We start from the raw sequence: 18,407 nt of genomic DNA, 5'->3' as shown, positions 1-18,407 counted from the left end.
GCATGCACGTCGTTCATTCCTCAAAGATTGAATGTGCGGTTGTGCAATGTTCCCGAGGCAGCACACATTGCAGTGTGTGACACCCCGGGAACATTGAACGACAGCTTACCTCCATCCGCGGCTCCCGCCGACAATGCGGAAGGAAGGAGGAGGGCGGGATGTTTACGTCCTGCTCATCTCCGCCCCTCCGCTTCTATTGGCCGGCTGCCACGTGACGTCGATGTGACGCCGAATGTTCCTCCCACTTCAGGAAGTGGACGTTCGCCGCCCACATCGCGGTCGCATGGACGGGTAAGTACGTGTGACGGGGGTTAATCGTTTGTGCGGCACGGTCAACAAATTGAACATGCCACACATACGATGGGGGCGTTGCAAATCTCATACGATATCGTATGCAAAATTGCAACGTGTAAAGCAGGCTTTAAGGCTAATGAGAGCAGCCATCTCCACAAATCCTATAAGAGAATTTAGTGGTATAATAGGCTTTGCTTCTGTCACCAGGGTGAGGCTCTATGTTGCGGGCAGGGAACAGACCACGGCAGGGTGCTGCTCGAGACCCGTCTGTCGCCCGCAAGTGAAAAAGGGGATTTATATATATATAGGGGAGGTTTTGTCAGTGACGCCACCCATGGTGTGCGGTGATTGTTGGTGACACTTCCGCTGGAGGTGATGCCCAGGACCGATGGAGTGGGTCAGCTGGATGTTATCCCCTCCACGGGTAGGGGAGGTGTTGTTCCGGGGCCCCAATACAGGTGGGATTGTGCTGCGGAGAGCAATCTGCAGGGTTGGACCGGATGGTGTTGGTGTACTCACAGTTCCTGAATAAATTTACACAGAGTCCAGATGGTAAACCAAATTGCCAGTGACCGGTGACCTCCGGCAGGTGTGTTCGAGTTCCACACCCTGGTACAGCAAACAGGGGTCCCTTCCTCCTGAACTTAGTGTTTGTGTCCTTGATCTTGACTACTCCGCTTGCAACGGGGAAGTCCACTCCCGGTGATACTGTGTGTTGGGAGCTGTGGCCCGCGAGAACTGACCCGTGGAATCTTAGCAGGCAATTGCGGAGCCCCATCCCCCTCATTGGCCTTCTGCCTCGCTCTATCTGGGCCTCCTGTGGGACAAGACCTGAAATCTTGCCCCTGTCTGGTCAATTAGTAAGGTGCGTGAAGCTGTCCTTGCTCTAGGGTCCAGATACCCTGTCGTGCACGGCCTCCAGACCGGATTCCCGCTGTCAATACTGGCGGGCTACAACCCTGCCCCGGTTCACTTAAGGTTTCCCGCGACCAGATCTCCATCGCCTGTGGCCCTGTCTGCCAACTGCCACCTAGTCAGTAGTCCGGTAGTCCAGGAGCTCCAACCCCTGACTACCCTGTCACTTCACACTCCTCTCACTTTCTCTGTCTCACTTAGACTGACTTGTTCCCTCCCAGAACACCTCAGAAACCCTAGGTGGGCGTCACCATCCACTTGGCCCCGCCCACTGGTGTGTCGCTATCGTCATGGTGGGTCACTAGGCTTTGCTGGCTAGTGTTATGTACCTAGATGTGGGGTTGTGTTGGAGGACCAAAGAGGAGAAAATCCTGCACCTAGAAGAGGGGTGTAGTCATCTGTGACACTCTGATTTTGTCATGGCATCATATCTACATGACTCCAGCTGAGTAGCTTCAGTTCCAGCTGGGGGAATCACTGATCTGTTTCACTTCAGATATTCTACAGGATATCAGCTAAGGATCCATGGTTCTCGGTGAAGAGTCACAGAACTGCTTCCTAAGCTTGCTGCTATCGCTTCTCAGTGGGTGCCTGCTAAAAGCAGAGTGCTGCTGGACTAGAATAGTTGGCCTTGGAAGCCCCAAAGTTCCAAAGACTCAAATCCCTGGAGGGCCAGCTGAAGGGTGAGACTGTTGTTTGTACCATCTTGTGTTCTTGCTGGGATTGTACAATATGTTTTTGCCTGTAAAGCCAGCTTTACACGTTGCAATTTATCGTGCAATTGCATTTGCAATCGCACCCGCCCCCATCGTTTGTGAGGCACGGGCAATTTCTTGCCCGTGTCGCACAATGCTATAACCCCCCGTCACATGTACTTACCTCGCTGTGGGCGGCAAACATCCACTTCCTGAAGGGGGAGGGACGTTCGGCATCACAGCGACGTCACACAGCGGCTGGCCAATAGAAGCGGAGGGGCGGAGATGAGCAGGACATAACATCCCGGCCACCTCCTTCCTTCAGCATTGCAGGCGGGACGCAAGTAAGCTGCAGTTCATCATTCCCGGGGTGTCACACGGAGCGATGTGTGCTGCCCCGGGTACGATGAACAACAGGACGTGCGATTTTTAGAAAATGAGCAACGTGTCAATGATGAACGAGAAGGTGAGTATTTCTGCTCGTTCATAGCTGTCACACGCTACAATATCACTAACGAGGCCAGATGTGCGTCACTTACGACGTGACCCCGCCGACATCTCGTTAGATATATCGTAGTGTGTAAAGCCCGCTTTAGTTATCCAATAAAGTCTCACCAATTTGTGGATCACTCACCCTGTGTTGTCTGACTAGTGTTTTGCCCATGGGGAAGGAGTTGGAGTATTCAGTGGGATGAGCCCTGGTCCATTCAGTCTTTATAAAGACAGCAAGGCCAGCTGACAAGAGCACCCACTGACCCTCGTGTCTTCACAGTATGAAATCTTTTTATATGCATGCAATTTTTAATGTCTTCTTAAATAAGAAATAACATATAATCTTTATATTAAGGTTCCATTTACTCCTCTATTAGTCATTTTTTTCCATTTTATGGGTCATTTTCTTTCCAAAGCTTCTCTGCACTAAATGGAATACAATAAAAATATTCTAGTGACTTTCCGCAACATGTCTGTAACATGATGATTAACTTAATGAAACCTACTCATAATGTATTTTTTGCAGAATAAATATGCTAGTTGAAGCATTACAAATTATTTTTTCATTTGATCTTTTTGTGCTACATATGAAACATGTATTTTCCAGCAAATCAAAAAATTTTGTATAGTCATTAAATTATAGCATTTAACAATGACTTCTAATGATCAATCACTTAGATTACCATTAACAGCCGCTAATGGCTGCTGTACTTTAAAGGATGATTTCCTATTGGAGGTATAACGTAATTTTTGCAAAAAATAAAGTAACCAGTTACATTATAATCCCTCTACTAATATTATATTTTGCTATAACCAATTAATACTATAAAAGCTCTCTGGACTAATTTTGATACCTTCTTGCTAAGGATAATTTCTGTTTTAGCTTTTTCCTCCTCTACTTCCAAGTGCCATAAGTTTTTTTATTTTTCCGTCCACATGTCTGAGGACTTTTTTATTTTTTGCAAGACCAGTTGTACACTGATGAGCAAAAGGGTAACAATGTTTCTAACTTTGGACTTTCAGGTTCCATATCTCACAATTTGCTACAGATTTGAAATTGAGGATTCCTACATTTTATAGACAGCCATCGTGGCCTCTCATACATTAAATTTGACTTGCAGCTAATTAGCATATGATTAGTTATGCAGATTCTTGTCTTGTCACTGAATTGTTACTGTTTTCTTCATAAAAATCTAAATTTTAATTTTGTTAGTATTTTGTTAGTATTTTGTAAACTCACAATTGGTTTTCACTGCCTGAATCCTTCTGGCCATGCTCTCAAACAGATTCAGGCATGTCTTGACCGAAATGTTGTCCCATGTCTCTTCTACACTTTCCCAATGTTGGTGCATACTGGTCGACTTACTTGAGTATATATATTCGGCTTTTTCTTTAAGTTTACCTACAAATGTTGAATTAGCTTGAAGACTAGTAACTGTGAGGGCCAATCCAGCACCTCTACATCATTGTCATTGCACTATTTATTCGCCAATCTCAACATATGCTTCGGGTCATTGCCCTGCTGGAACACTATGTAATCTTTTTCACATATATAGTACTTGAGAGTACGAAGCAACTTGTCTTTTAGGATCTTGTAGCTCAGCATTGAGACCACCATCCATCCTGGTCAAGAATCCAACCCTTTTAGGTGTAAAACAACCTCATATGATCAAGCTTCCTCCACCAAACTTGACAGTTACTTCAATTTCTGGATCTGTTAGCCCCTTTTTCCCTAGTTTTTTTCCAGACCCATTTATACCCATCAGAGCCTAATCTATTAACTTACATCTCACTCTAAATCCCCCATTTCTAATCTACTATCCACTTTCATATTCTTTTCGCAAATTCGAGTGGATGCTTCTTATCCTAATATTGAAGTTGAGACTGCTTCATCTTTTTTGGGCCACCATTTCAGACTTGTGCAATTTGCATCACATGGTGCTTGTAAAGATGTCTGTGATTTCACTATTACGAAACATACAAGCCGCTTCCATTGCCATGTTTGTTGCTCCACAGCTGATAGACTTAATGAGAGATCCTTAATAACTGATAAGATAATGATCTGTTATTCATTTGATCTGTGACATACAGCTAATTACTCCTGCTCAGAGTTGTGGTATTGCACCATAGACTCAAAGTGGAATGGCCAAACCCTTTGCCAATAGTTTTGTATTGGTTTTTCTGACAAAATAAAGTACAAGTTAGTAAAGTTTCCTCTCAGCCATAAGGTATGAGCACAGAGAAATGCACCAGATTAAAGCCTGCTTTACACGTTACGATTAAGCATACGATATCGTATGCGATCGTAACCGCCCCCATCGTATGTGCGGCACGTTCAATTTGTTGAACGTGTTGCACAAACGATTATTTCCCTTCACACGTACTTACCCTTCCATACGACCTCGATGTGGGAGGCGAACATCCACTTCCTGGAGTGGGAGGGACGTTCGGCGTCACATCAACGTCACGCGGCAGCCAGCCAATAGAAGTGGAGGGGCGGAGATGAGCGGGACATAAACATCCCGCCCACCTCCTTCCTTCTGCATTGCTGGCGGGAGCTGCGGGATGCAGGTAAGATCTGTTCATCGTTCCCGGGGTGTCACACACTGCGATGTGTGCTACCTCGGGAACATTGAACAACCTCACGTTCAATTTTTAGCAATTGAACGACGTGCATGCGATGAACATTTTAACGCTTAATCGCAATCTCACGTAGCTGTCACACGCTACAATATAACTTACGATGCCGGATGTGCGTCATTTACGACGTTACCCTGCCGACACATCGTAAGATATATTCTAGCGTGTAAAGCCTGCTTTAGAATAGTTATTACTGGTATGAAGACAGGGACTCAGGGAGTCTATATACAGTCATATGTAAAAGTTTGGGCACCCCTATTAATGTTAACCTTTTTTCTTTATAACAATTTGGGTTTTTGCAACAGCTATTTCAGTTTCATATATCTAATAACTGATGGACTGAGTAATATTTCTGGATTGAAATGAGGTTTATTGTACTAACAGAAAATGTGCAATCTGCGTTTAAACTGAATTTGACAGGTGCATAAGTATGGGCACCTCAACATAAAAGTGACATTAATATTTTGTAGATCCTCCTTTTGCAAAAATCACAGCCTCTAGTCGCTTTCTGTAGCTTTTAATGAGTTCCTGGATCCTCGATGAAGGTATATTTGACCATTCCTGTTTACAAAACAATTCCAGTTCAGTTAAGTTTGATGGTCGCCGAGCATGGACAGCATGCTTCAAATCATCCCACAGATGTTCAATGATATTCAGGTCTGGGGACAGTGATGGCCATTCCAGATCATTGTAATTGTTCCTCTGCATGAATGCCCGAGTAGATTTGGAGCGGTGTTTTGGATCATTGTCTTGCTGAAATATCCATCCCCTGCGTAACTTCAACTTCGTCACTGATTCTTGCACATTATTGTCAAGAATCTGCTGATACTGAGTTGAATGCATGCGACCCTCAACTTTAACAAGATTCCCGGTGCCGGCATTGGCCACACAGCCCCAAAGCATGATGGAACCTCCACCAAATTTTACTGTGGGTAGCAAGTGCTTTTCTTGGAATGCCGTGTTTTTTTGCCTCCATGCATAACTCCTTTTTGTATGACTAAACAACTCAATCTTTGTTTCATCAGTCCACAGGACCTTCTTCCAAAATGTAACTGGTTTGTCCAAATGTGCTTTTGCATACCTCAGGCGACTCTGTTTGTGGCGTGCTTGCAGAAACGGCTTCTTTCGCATCACTCTCCCATACAGCTTTAGATTGTGCAAAGTGCACGTATTGTTGACCGATGCACAGTGACACCATCTGCAGCAAGATGATGCTGCAGGTTTTTGGAGGTGGTCTGTGGATTGTCCTTGACTGTTCAAGGACAATTCTTCTCTCTCTTCTTCTCTGCCTTTCTGATATTTTTCTTGGCCTGCCACTTCTGGGCTTAACAAAAACTGTACCTGTGTTCTTCCATTTCCTTACTATGTTCCTCACAGAGGAAACTGACAGTTTAAATCTCTGAGACAACTTTTTGTATCCTTCCCCTGCTTCCCCAACTATGTTGAATAAACTTTGTTTTCAGATCATTTGAAAGTTGTTTTGAGGAGCCCATGATGCCACTCTTCATAGGAGATTCAAATAGGAGAACTACTTGCAAGTGGCCACCTTAAATACCTTTTCTCATGATTGGATACACCTGCCTATGAAGTTCAAAGCTCAATTTAGTGCTTTAGTAAGTCAGTAAAAATTAGTTAGGAGTGTTCAAAACAAGAAATTGAAAAGGGTGCCCATACTTTTGCACCGGCCAAATTTTGTTTAAATGCGGATTGCACATTTTCTGTTAGTACAATAAACCTCATTTCAATCCAGAAATATTACTGAGTCCATCAGTTATTAGATATATGAAACTGAAATAGCTGTTGCAAAAACCCAAATTGTTATAAAGAAAAAGGTTAACATTATTAGGGGTGCCCAAACTTTTTCATATGACTGTAATAGTGAATATTGATCAGCTCTGCCACAGTCTCAGAGAATGAACTAATTAAGAACTAAAGCAAGGATCCCCCCCCCCCACAAGCTCCATGCCTGTTTGCCACAAGTCGCAGGGAATTAAATTAGCCTGCATTGTTGTCATACTGTGTCACCCACAATGCACGTGGGGCACTGACTGGAGATTAAAGCGTAAAAAAAGGAGGCAGGTACTGTCGATGGATAGTAAATATACAATCATGGAGGAAAGTGTTGGCACCATTGAAATTGTTCCAGAAAATGAATTATTTCTCACAGAAAATTATTGAAAATACAGATATTCTGTTATACACATTTTATAGTTTATTTTTTTTGTGTGAATTGGAACAACACAACATAAAAAAACTGAAAAAAAAAAGAAAGAAAATTGGACATCATTTCACTCACAACTCCAAAAATGGGCCAGACAAAATTGTTGGCACCCTTAATATTTGGTTGCACACCTTTTGGAATAAATAACTACAATCAATCACTTCCTATAACCTTCCATAAGTGTCTTACACCACTCAACTGGAATTTTGGACTTTTCTTTTGCAAATTGCTCCTTATCGTTCATATTTGAAGGCGCCTTCTCCCAACAGCAATTTTAAGATCTCTGTACAGGTTTTCAATGGGATTTAGACAAAAGACTGACAGCACTCCCGACATGCAGTCTGAACAGGTGCAAAACTGAACATGATATATAATAAGAAAAAAAGACACTTGCACTCTGAAATGCTAAAGCATGCAAACAATGAAAGCAAGAATACAGATCTGCATTACTGCTTAAGGAAATGTAGGAAAAATTGAGATATTTATCATAAGAAAATGGCCATTTCTATATCTGCCCAGTAGCCACGTCAAAGCATATCTCGTATACTGGGAACCTACACTGAACTGAAGCCTCTGTCTGGGTTACACACCTCCATGTGTGTGGGCAAGTAGTAACTAGAAATGAGCGATGTTCTATTCGAACGATTTGCTTCAAGTTCGGCCATTCGAGTTACCGTTCGATAACGGTTCGATCACCAAAAGCGTGGCTTTTCACAGTAAGGCTATGTGCGCACGTTGTGTATTTGCATGCGTCCTGCGTCCCCAGCACAATCCCTTGCTCTTTACTACTCACCGATCACTGGCATGGCGCTGCATGGCTGTCAAAAAGCTACGGGGGCTTTTCCTCTTTTGAAAATGGCTACCGCTCATTATTCAATCTGGTATTCCCTCCTTTCCCCACCCACCAGAGACCATGATTGGTTGCAATCAGACACGCCCCCACGCTGAGTGACAACTGTCTCACTGCAACCAATCACAGCTGCGGGTCTATATCGTGCAGTAAAATAAATAAATTGTTTAAAAAAATAAAACCTGTGCCCCCTACCCCAATTTTGATACCAGCCAAGATAAAGCCACACGACTGGAGGCTGGTATTGCCAGGATGGGGAGCGCCACGTTATGGGGAGCCCACCACCTTAATAATATCAGCCAGCAGCCGCCCAAAATTGCCGCATCCATTAGATGCGACAGTCCCGAGACTCTACTCGGCTCATCCCGAATTGCCCTGGTGCGGTGGCAATCGGGGTAATAAGGTTAGGTTAATCATGACAGGCGTCTCCCCGAGATACCTTCCATGATTAACGTAAGTGTGTAAGTGAAAGTAAACAAACACACACAACGAAAAATCCTTTATTTGGAATAAAAGACAAAAAAAAACCCTCATTTACCTCTTTATTAATCCCCAAACAACAATCCAGGTCTGAAGTAATCCACACAATGCTTTCAGCTTTGCTATATGAAACTGACAGGGAGCGCCAGAGAACACGAGTGCTCTAAGTCAGTTACACGCAGCAACTGAAGTGAGCCGTGCTGTCACCGGAGACTTCACTCAGGTAGTGCCTGCGTGTGATATCTCGCTCTCTTTCTCTTTCTATTTTTCTCTCTTTTTCCTCTTTGTAGCTGAATAATCCACTTCTGGATTCTCTACTGCATGGGTCCCCAATTCCAGTCCTCAAGGGCCGCCAACAGTGCATGTTTTCAGGATTTCCTTAGTATTGCACATGTGATAATTTAATCACCTGCACAGTTGATGATTCCAACACCCATGCAATGCTAAGGAAATCCTGAAAACATGCACTGTTGGCGGCCCTCGAGGACTGGAGTTGGGGAACCCTGCTCTACTGCAATACAGAGGCCAAGATTACCAAATCTTCCTATGCTTTTCATTAGACCCGGAACACACATCCATTTTTTTTGTACGTGTGCGGTACGTATTTGCACGTACCGGAGACACGGAGACACGGAGACCCATGTTATTCAATGGTAGATGGCACACACACGTAAAATCACACGGAACGTGTGTCCGTGTGGTAAATACGTGTGTGCGCTTTTCCACATGGACGACATGTCCGTTTTTGGCCGGCAGCACGCAGGCACGGACCCTCTTTAGTCTATGGGACCGTGCCTGCACGGACCGCACACGGAGTATGTCCATGTTCAGCACGTATCGTCCGTGTCCGTTTTTAATCACAAAATCTGAAACACTTGTTACCAATCTATCAGGTCAATTGATGGCAAACAACAACACCAGGATCTCATGATGAATGATTAACAACGTTAATTGGGTAAGAATGCGGGCCTTTAAAAACGGACAGCACTCGGACAGCACACGTTTGTATTTTATGTCAATACGGACATTCCACACGCACACACAGCTCGCATACACCATCACACGGATGCCATACGTACCGGAGAAACGCCCCTAAAAAACGGAACACGGACCCGAAAAACGGACCGTAAGACACGTACTTTTTTTTGCGGAAGTGTGTTTTAGGCCTTACAGGCAGTGGCTCAATGGGTAGAGCTGCCTCCTAAGGAGAATTAGTTCACGAGTTCGAGTCCTGGCCGTCCTGGTAAAGAATTTAATTTATTTCTAATTTAAATTATAATTATTATTTATTTATAATTTAATTTAATTATGCACTGAGGGGAGGAGCCGGACATCAGCTGTGAGCCGTGGGACACACCTCTAAAATCGGAACAGTTCAAGAAATGAGGCTGCTTTCTCTCTCTATTTCTCTCTCTCTCTCTCCTTCTCTCTTTTTCTCATTTTTTCTCTCTTTCTTTCTCTCTTTTTCTCTCTTTCGCTCTCTTTTTCTCTTTCTCTCTCTTTCTTTCTTTCTCTCTTTTTCTCCCTTTTTCTCTCTTTCTCTCTCTTTCTCTCTCTTTCTTTCTCTCTCTCTTTCTTTTTCTCTCTTTTTCCCTCTTTTTCTCTCTTTCTCCCTCTCTCTCTCCTCTTTGTAGCTGAATAATCCACTTCTGGATTCTCTACTGCAATACAGAGGTCAAGATTACCAAATCTTCCTATGCTTTTCATTACAGGCAGTGGCTCAATGGGTAGAGCTGCCGCCTTAGGAGAATTAGTTCACAAGTTCAAGTCCTGCCCGTCTCGGTAAAGAATTGAATTTATTTATAATTTTAAATTATAATTATTATTTACTTATAATTATAATTTAATTTAATTATGCACTGAGGGGAGGAGCCGGACATCAGCTGTGAGCCACGGGACACACCTCTAAAATCGGAGCAGTTCACGGAATGAGGCTGCATTGCTCTCTCCTCTCTCTCTCTTCTCTCTCCTCTCTCTCTTCTCTCTCTCTTCACTCTCTTTCTCTTTTGTCTCTCTCTCTTCTCTCTCGTCTTTCTCTTTTCTCTCTGTTTTCTCTCTCTCAGACCTGGCGAGGATCAGCTGATGCAGTCACTTGACGGAATCAGCTGACACTATAAGTCGAGCGGTGAGGCCGGCTTTTACCGCCTGGCTAAACTATCATCTGCTGCTGTCGGACAGGAGTCTGCACAGAAGTGTGTAGTTTTTTGTTCTTGTTTTTTTTTGCACTGATGCATCAGTTGATTGTATAAAAGCCGTTTATACAATCAGCTGCTGTGTCATGTGATTCAGGCCCTTAAACCTGACACATCATCTTATCGCTTTGCCTTCCAGCAAACCGATCAGATGATATTGGATCCGGATTGGACGGCGCAGGGCCCTTGACCCAGGATTACTGTGGAGGGGGGTTCTTTATTTCAATAAAGATGGAGTCACTAATTGTGTTGTGTTTTATTTCTAAAAAAAATATTTTTCTGTGTGTTGTGTTTTTTTTTATCTGTACTAGAAATTCATGTTGGCCATGTCTAATATTGGCGTGACACCATGAATTTTGGGCTTAGGGCCAGTTGATAACATACAGCTAGCCCTAACCCCATTATTACCCAGCGAGCCACCCGTCACCAGGGCAGCTGGAAGAGTTGGATACAGCGCTAAAAGATGTCGCTTCTATGAAAGCGCTATTTTCTGGGGCGGCTGTGGACTGCAATTCGCAGCAGGGGTGCGCAGAAAGCTCAAACGTCAAATGTTTGCCGAACTAACCCGCCGTTTGACGAACCGAACTCGAACACTAAGGGGGTGGCTCAACACTAGTAGTAACTTGCTATAGAGAATAATATCACCTGTTGGTAATTGGGGGAGGGGTGCACAGTCAGAGAGCATGACTCCATAACCCAGACAAAAAGACTGATGGCACTTGTCATGGTTATCGGGCTCACATGCATTGGCCAATGCATAAGCCAAATATCTCTCTTTTCTTTTTTTTCAAATATTCCTATAGCAGTAATGCAATAGCAGAGTTCCTTTATTCATTGTTAGCATTGTAGAGTGCAGCTGTATGTATTTTTGCACTTTTTCAAGTAGCTAGTCATAGTTAAATGTCTTTATTTTGTGGAATTTTCTTTTATATTTTTTAAAATACAATTATTCCTCCCTTTAAAAAGTCATAAATGGTCTTTGGGCTCAATTATGTTATGTTTCAGTGTTTATTACTTTCTTATTTTTATTTGCGCCATATTCATCTTTTCGTTTGGACCTATTTTTCACATATTTATGAAATTATATGATCACAGAAGGAACTAAAAGCAGAGGAAGGAGCTAGAGTAAGAGCTCCGCCCCTAGCACCTCCCTTTTCTATCTACATAGAATCTCATCAGCACCAAAAGCCATCTCTTATCTCAGTAGTCAGAATGTCTTCACTGAATACAGATTTTAGCTAAAAATTGAGAATTTTAATAATGACTGATCAATTTTGGCAGAGAAAGAAGCAGATTTATCTGATTAGATATATTACAAAGTTACTTATATTCTTGTGTACTATTTATTTATGAAATAAAATGTAAAACAACAGTTACGCTTTAAGCATGGATACATCAGACATAATAGAAACTAGTTTTATAATCAAGGAAAAAGGACATATATTAATTTCCCCACAAAGAGAACATGTCAAATCTTGGCTGGAGAAATAATTGATTTTTCCAATGATGTTTAAAAATCTGTTCTATATGTAGCAGATGATTAGAATCCTCATGTCAGGACTTGAGTGATGGGAATGAATTCAATATACCGTGTAAGGTTTAAATATCTTTTAATTAGAAGAAAAGCAAAAAAAAGTCAATGTGATGTGTATCTGCAGGCAACATTTGGTTTATTTTTCCTTGGTTTAGGGTTGACAAGAATTCCCTTGCTTGTTTCACACATGCAAAAATTTGTTATTTAGATTTTAAGTGTTAAAACGAAGGATGTGTAAAGAATTCCAAAAATATATGTTTATTTCTTTTTTTTTTTAACTTTCAGAAGAATATAGACATTCTTTTAGTTATAAACTTCTACGTAGTGGTGGGATAGTAAAAAGAACATGTAGTTCCTTGTCATACATTATTTTTCAGACAGTTAGCAAACAAGGATTTCAGACAAGAAGGAATACAAGAAAAAAATATTTATTTTCGGAAATTGTATCAGATATAATAAGCTCACAGCCTTTTGGAGCTGGGAACCTTCACCTACAAACAGAAAGGACTAATACTTACCTGTCTTTACTCTTTCTCATATGTTGAAAGACAAGTATAGTGTCCTCATGTTACTGTAACTCCCACACCGGGCGTCCCCATGCTACCCCACTCCCCCTGTGAGGATGTCCTGCAGTAGCTGCCCCATCCTTGGTTCATGCTGCTGTCTCCTGGGGCCTGCACACACCACACAGGCCTCCTGGGAATACCGGGGTGTGTGTGCGGTCAACCCCTTTTCTTAAAGGGCCAATGCAACCTGACACGGAAGTGCCTCTCAGGTCAGCTGAGAGGTTTCAGGTATTTAAGGCACCTTTCCCTTTTAGTAAGTGCCTGGGTAATGATTTCCTAACATTGCTAGTTCTCAGGTTACATTGTGCTGCTACTGTCATTGTGCTATGTTCTTCTGCTGACAAGTATCTGTGTTTTAGTGCTCTACCAGTTTGCTACCTGCTGCTGCAACAGTCCACGCTGCCCGACTACCATGATTCCCGCTCCCACAAGCATCCTCATCTGCTATTGCTACAGCATCCATCCATATGTCCATCCATCCATCCATACCAGCCGAATCCACGACACCGGCTGCTGCTGTTACTATTATCAGAGACTGTATAGTATCCGTGGTGCCAGCTGTCACAATACCCCAGATCCTTCGGGGCTGTCCTCTGCTCGCTGCTAACCAGCATGTGTAACTACTGCCACCTCTGGTGGCAGTAATGAAGACTCGGACGCTGGTCCAGTGTGCTCCTTCGGTCAAGTGAATGGTAATTTCGGTCCAGTGGACGCACTAATATTGTGCTTGCCTGCGAGCATAACAGTATCAGTTCCCCTTTAACAGTATTTGCAAATCTACATTTTTTAAAAGAACAAAAAAAAGAAAATATCTCAGTATGCGCTTTTGTCTTGAGCACAGCCTAGTATCTATTGCCCTGGCTACATTTATGCTTGATATGCCTATATTCATTAAGGATATAAAGAAATAAGATTTTCATTCCTTCATTGGAGAGTTTTGTAGATCACATCAGGAAGAAGGTAGGAGGTCATACAGCAGCTGCAATAAATAGAGCTTCAGGCATGTATAATGTATATGCATTGATTGCCGTCATAACAATCCCATATGGAAGGATAGAATTGATACGTGTCCGGTCCATGTTTATATGTTAACCGTGCCTAAAGTCATTTTCATTTTGGTTGCTGGATGTACTCCTCCCTTCTACCTGATTGTTTTCAACTGGGAGCTAGCCCGTGATCTTTGAACCAAGCTTACTATATTAATAAGATTACAGAACCGAGCTTACTACATAGATAAAGTACCAGAACTAAGCCCAATACATAGATATGGGAATAAAACCATGATATTACATTAATACAGGAACAGAACCAAGCTTATATAAATAAAGTACCAGACCTAAGCTTACTACACAGATATGGAAACAGAACTGATTTTACAATATAAATATGTGACGCCCTGGCAAAACCAGGTAGTCACAGTTAGGCCCCACACAACACCTTCCCTCATTAGGAAACATATAGCCAACCACCCCTTAGGGAAAGATGGACACACCAGTGGGCGTGACGAGGCAGTTGGGACAAGCCCACCCAGGGGTCCAGACAGCCCGAGGTGGGAAAAAGAGCAGTCAAACTTGAGAGTTCAGTTTGGAGAGGAGTGTGGGCTGGAGCTAAGTATAGCTCCAGCAGTGAAGTTCAAGTTGAACGGTACCAGGGTAGGAGCCCTTGTGCCACTGGCTAGGAGGCAGACGGTGGTCTCCGTCAGCAGGAGATGGGAAGATGGCTCGGTGGAACTGAGGTGGATTGGGACAGGGTTGTAGCCCGCCGTTACCGACGAGCGGAACCAACCCGGAAACTGTAGCACAAAAGGGGGTAATCGGACCCTGAAGCCAGGACCAGAACCAACTGGAGCTGGTTAATTAACTGATTGAGGCCAGGACTAGAGGTCCTGTCCCACCCAAAGTTCCTCATAGAAGACAACAGCCCACCGATGAGGGATAAGAAGTCACCGCCAGGGCCCATAGATCCCACGGGCCAGCGTCTGCGGGTACGGCTCCTTAGGCCACATCCAGCCGGCAGCGGACTCCTGAGTTTCACACTAGGAAAGTCCACCTTTCACACAGCAGTGCAGGACAAGGATAGAGACCACCAGCCGGGTGGGGGACCAGAACGCAACCGGCCGCGGCACCGGCCACCATCACTTTGGTTTACCAGAGACTTGTGTGTTTTACTAACAGTGAGTACACCAGCACCCCCTGCGGCCGCCATCTCCTGCACGTGCCAACTGGGTCCCGGGGGCCTCCATCCCTGCCCACGGAGGGGGTTAACAACTTGCTGCACAACATCTCCCCTGGGTGCCCCGTAACAGCATCGGTGGTGTCCCACCTCACCACACACCGTGGGTGGCGTCAGAAACTTAATACAGCCCAGCCTGTACATATACGTCCCCCATTTATTCGGCGTGTCCGCGAGACCCCCAGGTCCGGAGACCCTTGACCACCACCCCTGAAGGCCCGGATCCGAGAAGCGCCAGCTGCTGGCACGGGGGTGGCACAAATACAGTACTAGAAGTGAGCTTACTCCATAAATATGAAAACATGAATACAGTACAAGAATTGCGGTTACTACACAGAGATGGGAATAGACCTAAACTTACTACATTCGTAAAGTACCAGAACCAAGCCTACTACATAAATATAGGAACAGAACTGAGCTTACTGCATTAGTATAGGTAGAGAACTGAGCTTTCTGCATACACTGTAGATACAGGAACAAAACTAAACCTACAACATAAATACTACAGTACCAGAACCGAGCTTACTACACAAATACTGGGGCGAAACCAAGCTTACTACATAAATGTGGGAGCAACATGATGTCAGAATAATAGTTCTTGTAGATTGGAGTTGCAAACTAGTCATAGTTTTGCCTAATTAATCCAACAGAAAGTCATGTTGATTAAAACTGAACAGTATACAAAAGTTACAGTATATAGTGAACAACACATTAAAAAAAAAAAAAAAATTGGGACACTTGATATTCACTCTCAAAAAATATATTCTAATTTTGTTTTAGGATTCAGCTGTTTTTACACTCTCTGTGCTCATCGCATCACTGCTCCATATGCAATTTGTCTCTTTAAAATCACGTGGCAACCTTTCCCTTCTGCTTTACTCATTTGAAACAATTAGAGAAGCAGAATAGAAAGAGGAGGGTGGCAAGTGATTGTTTCTGTGCAAACTGCATATGGAGTGGTGATGTGGTAAGCAAAAAGAGTGTGAAAACATAAGAATCCTAATAGTACATTATGTAATGTCAGATGAAACAAAAAGGAAAAAAAAGACGTATACTCAACAGGGATCACCAGTGAGTCATTATATAGAAAAATACAAAAAAAACTTTATTGTGATGACATATCAAGAACACACATTTGTCTGGCTCAGAGAGCAATCAAGACACACAACAAATCGACATTAAAAACACTAACAAAATAATAAATAGATAAGTACGAGTGCCACCACTGTATATCGAGACAGGGGGAGACTCAAGTAGTGTATTAGATAGAACGACCACAAGGTCACATGGTCACCTGTAACAATATAAGGTTAGATACCAATTCTCATGACTGAGTAATCAAAAAGTACTGATCGATCACATACTACAGTAAAGGGTCAAATATAAAATTCACTACTGATTATAGTCTGCTAGTTTAGATAAAAAAAAAATCTTTTAAGAAACCGACAGTTTCTAAGGTTTTGTGAAGGATCCAGACCCCCGTACCAAACAGTCCATTCACTGCTAAGCAGCTGGAGATGGAAGGAGAAATAAACTGAAACTCACAATAAGTGAAAATGGCAGGCCTGTCCGGGGAGGGGGAAAAAAGGCGGAGAGTAATGATAACAGAATGGGATTTGGACAACGTGCACAGACCCCATGCGTATCGCCACTAACCCAGTGGCTTCTTCAGGGGGAAAAAAAGTTACTCAGCAACGTGCAGTGTGCCAATAAATAGAGTAAACAATAAAGGAATGATTGCTCACCTGCTGGCGAGGCTCACATCATTCGGCAGTGTAGTGCTGATGGCGGCCGCCATCTTGTCCAGGTCACATGATCGAGTCAGGCCATCATGTTGTCTCAGTCACATGATCGAGTCAAGCCACGCCCCCATCGCCTTCCTGCACACCTACAAGCCCTAGCAGTGTTACTCAAGCAGAGCAGCTCTTCTGTATGAATACATACAAAGGAGACAGCATCCAGTGTGGATGCAGGGGGCTGCAGCGCTTACACAGAGGGGATCGCTGCATTAATAAACCCAGTACTGCTGCGTTACTCATGGTAACCAGCTTTGTAAATCAGGGTGACCTTATATAAATAGCGTCTAGAGCAAACTTAAGACGCTGAAACATACAAACAGATTGATATTTCCTAGAGAGTCACAATATTAATGCCCAATGAACTTTTGCTATGCAAAGTACATGTCTATGGTACGAAAGGCATTGTAGATGGTTCCATGGATAGCAAAAATAACTAGCATGACAAAGCGGCATTAAACCGCCACTGCCTCCATTGTACAAGGGTATAACAAGCGCAGCCATATCAAATTCGCCATATAAAATGATATCAAATATGCACGCAAATGTTAGGGCGCTTATGCGCGGCCATAAAAGGATTTGCAAGAATCGCATTATTAACTCCCAATGGACCTGTGCACTCTAAAAAAGATGCCCTATTCTGCAAAGTAAGCAGATCAGATGCAGAGGAAGAGACAGGATTGATACAATGATATAGAAGGCTTTTTAGGGGTGATTACATAAAGAACAGTATAGCACTATACGTCGTACGCCTATATTACCAAGGGGATAGAGCAGCCTCACCCAGAGCCCAAGCCTATAGATAGTGTCTGGTATGAGCACAAGACGCTGAAGCGCTGGAGTAAGGCTCTAGAAGGATTTATAGAAACCGCATAATTAACCCACGATGAACCTATGCACTTTGTTGAACAGATTTTGTACCACAGAATAGATAGATCACACCTAGTATTTAAATTTTGAGAAGCAGTAGGGGGGAACAAAATGAATCCAATGGTACAGATGGATTTTGAGAGCAAAAAAAAACCAAACACCACAACATGGTATTACATGACCCCTACCTAAATTACAAGAGGGATAGAATAAGCGTGACCAAAACTGAACCCACATGGGTTTAGTAATGAATCAGTATGTTGGACAATACACATATCACATATTACCGGTAACGCATAACCAGATGTAGACTCTAACGGATACCAAGGATGCTCACATAGAGGCTAGTAGAAGGATCAACCCAAAGATTAGGGCAAGAGGAAAACGGACTATAACCTAGGTACGGTTCTTGAAAGACCAATAACGTACATGGCAAAAACCAGAAAGTCTAGCCCCGCTCTAATATATAACCCCACTATGAACCCAGTACGGGCAACAATTGTGCACTTCAGGTTTTAAAAGTCCATAGTTGATGGAAGCTGAAAGGAGGTCCTGTTGAAATGACAATCCTTATCAGGATAGGTTCTCCAAGTTGTTTTCATATAGATGAACATGTCTTGTAAAACTGAA

This window comes from Anomaloglossus baeobatrachus, chromosome 4 (genome assembly GCF_048569485.1).
Source record: "Anomaloglossus baeobatrachus isolate aAnoBae1 chromosome 4, aAnoBae1.hap1, whole genome shotgun sequence".
Classification (NCBI taxonomy): Eukaryota; Metazoa; Chordata; class Amphibia; order Anura; family Aromobatidae; genus Anomaloglossus; species Anomaloglossus baeobatrachus.
The sequence above is the reverse complement of the archived record's forward strand: the minus strand, read 5'-3'. Positions refer to the sequence as shown.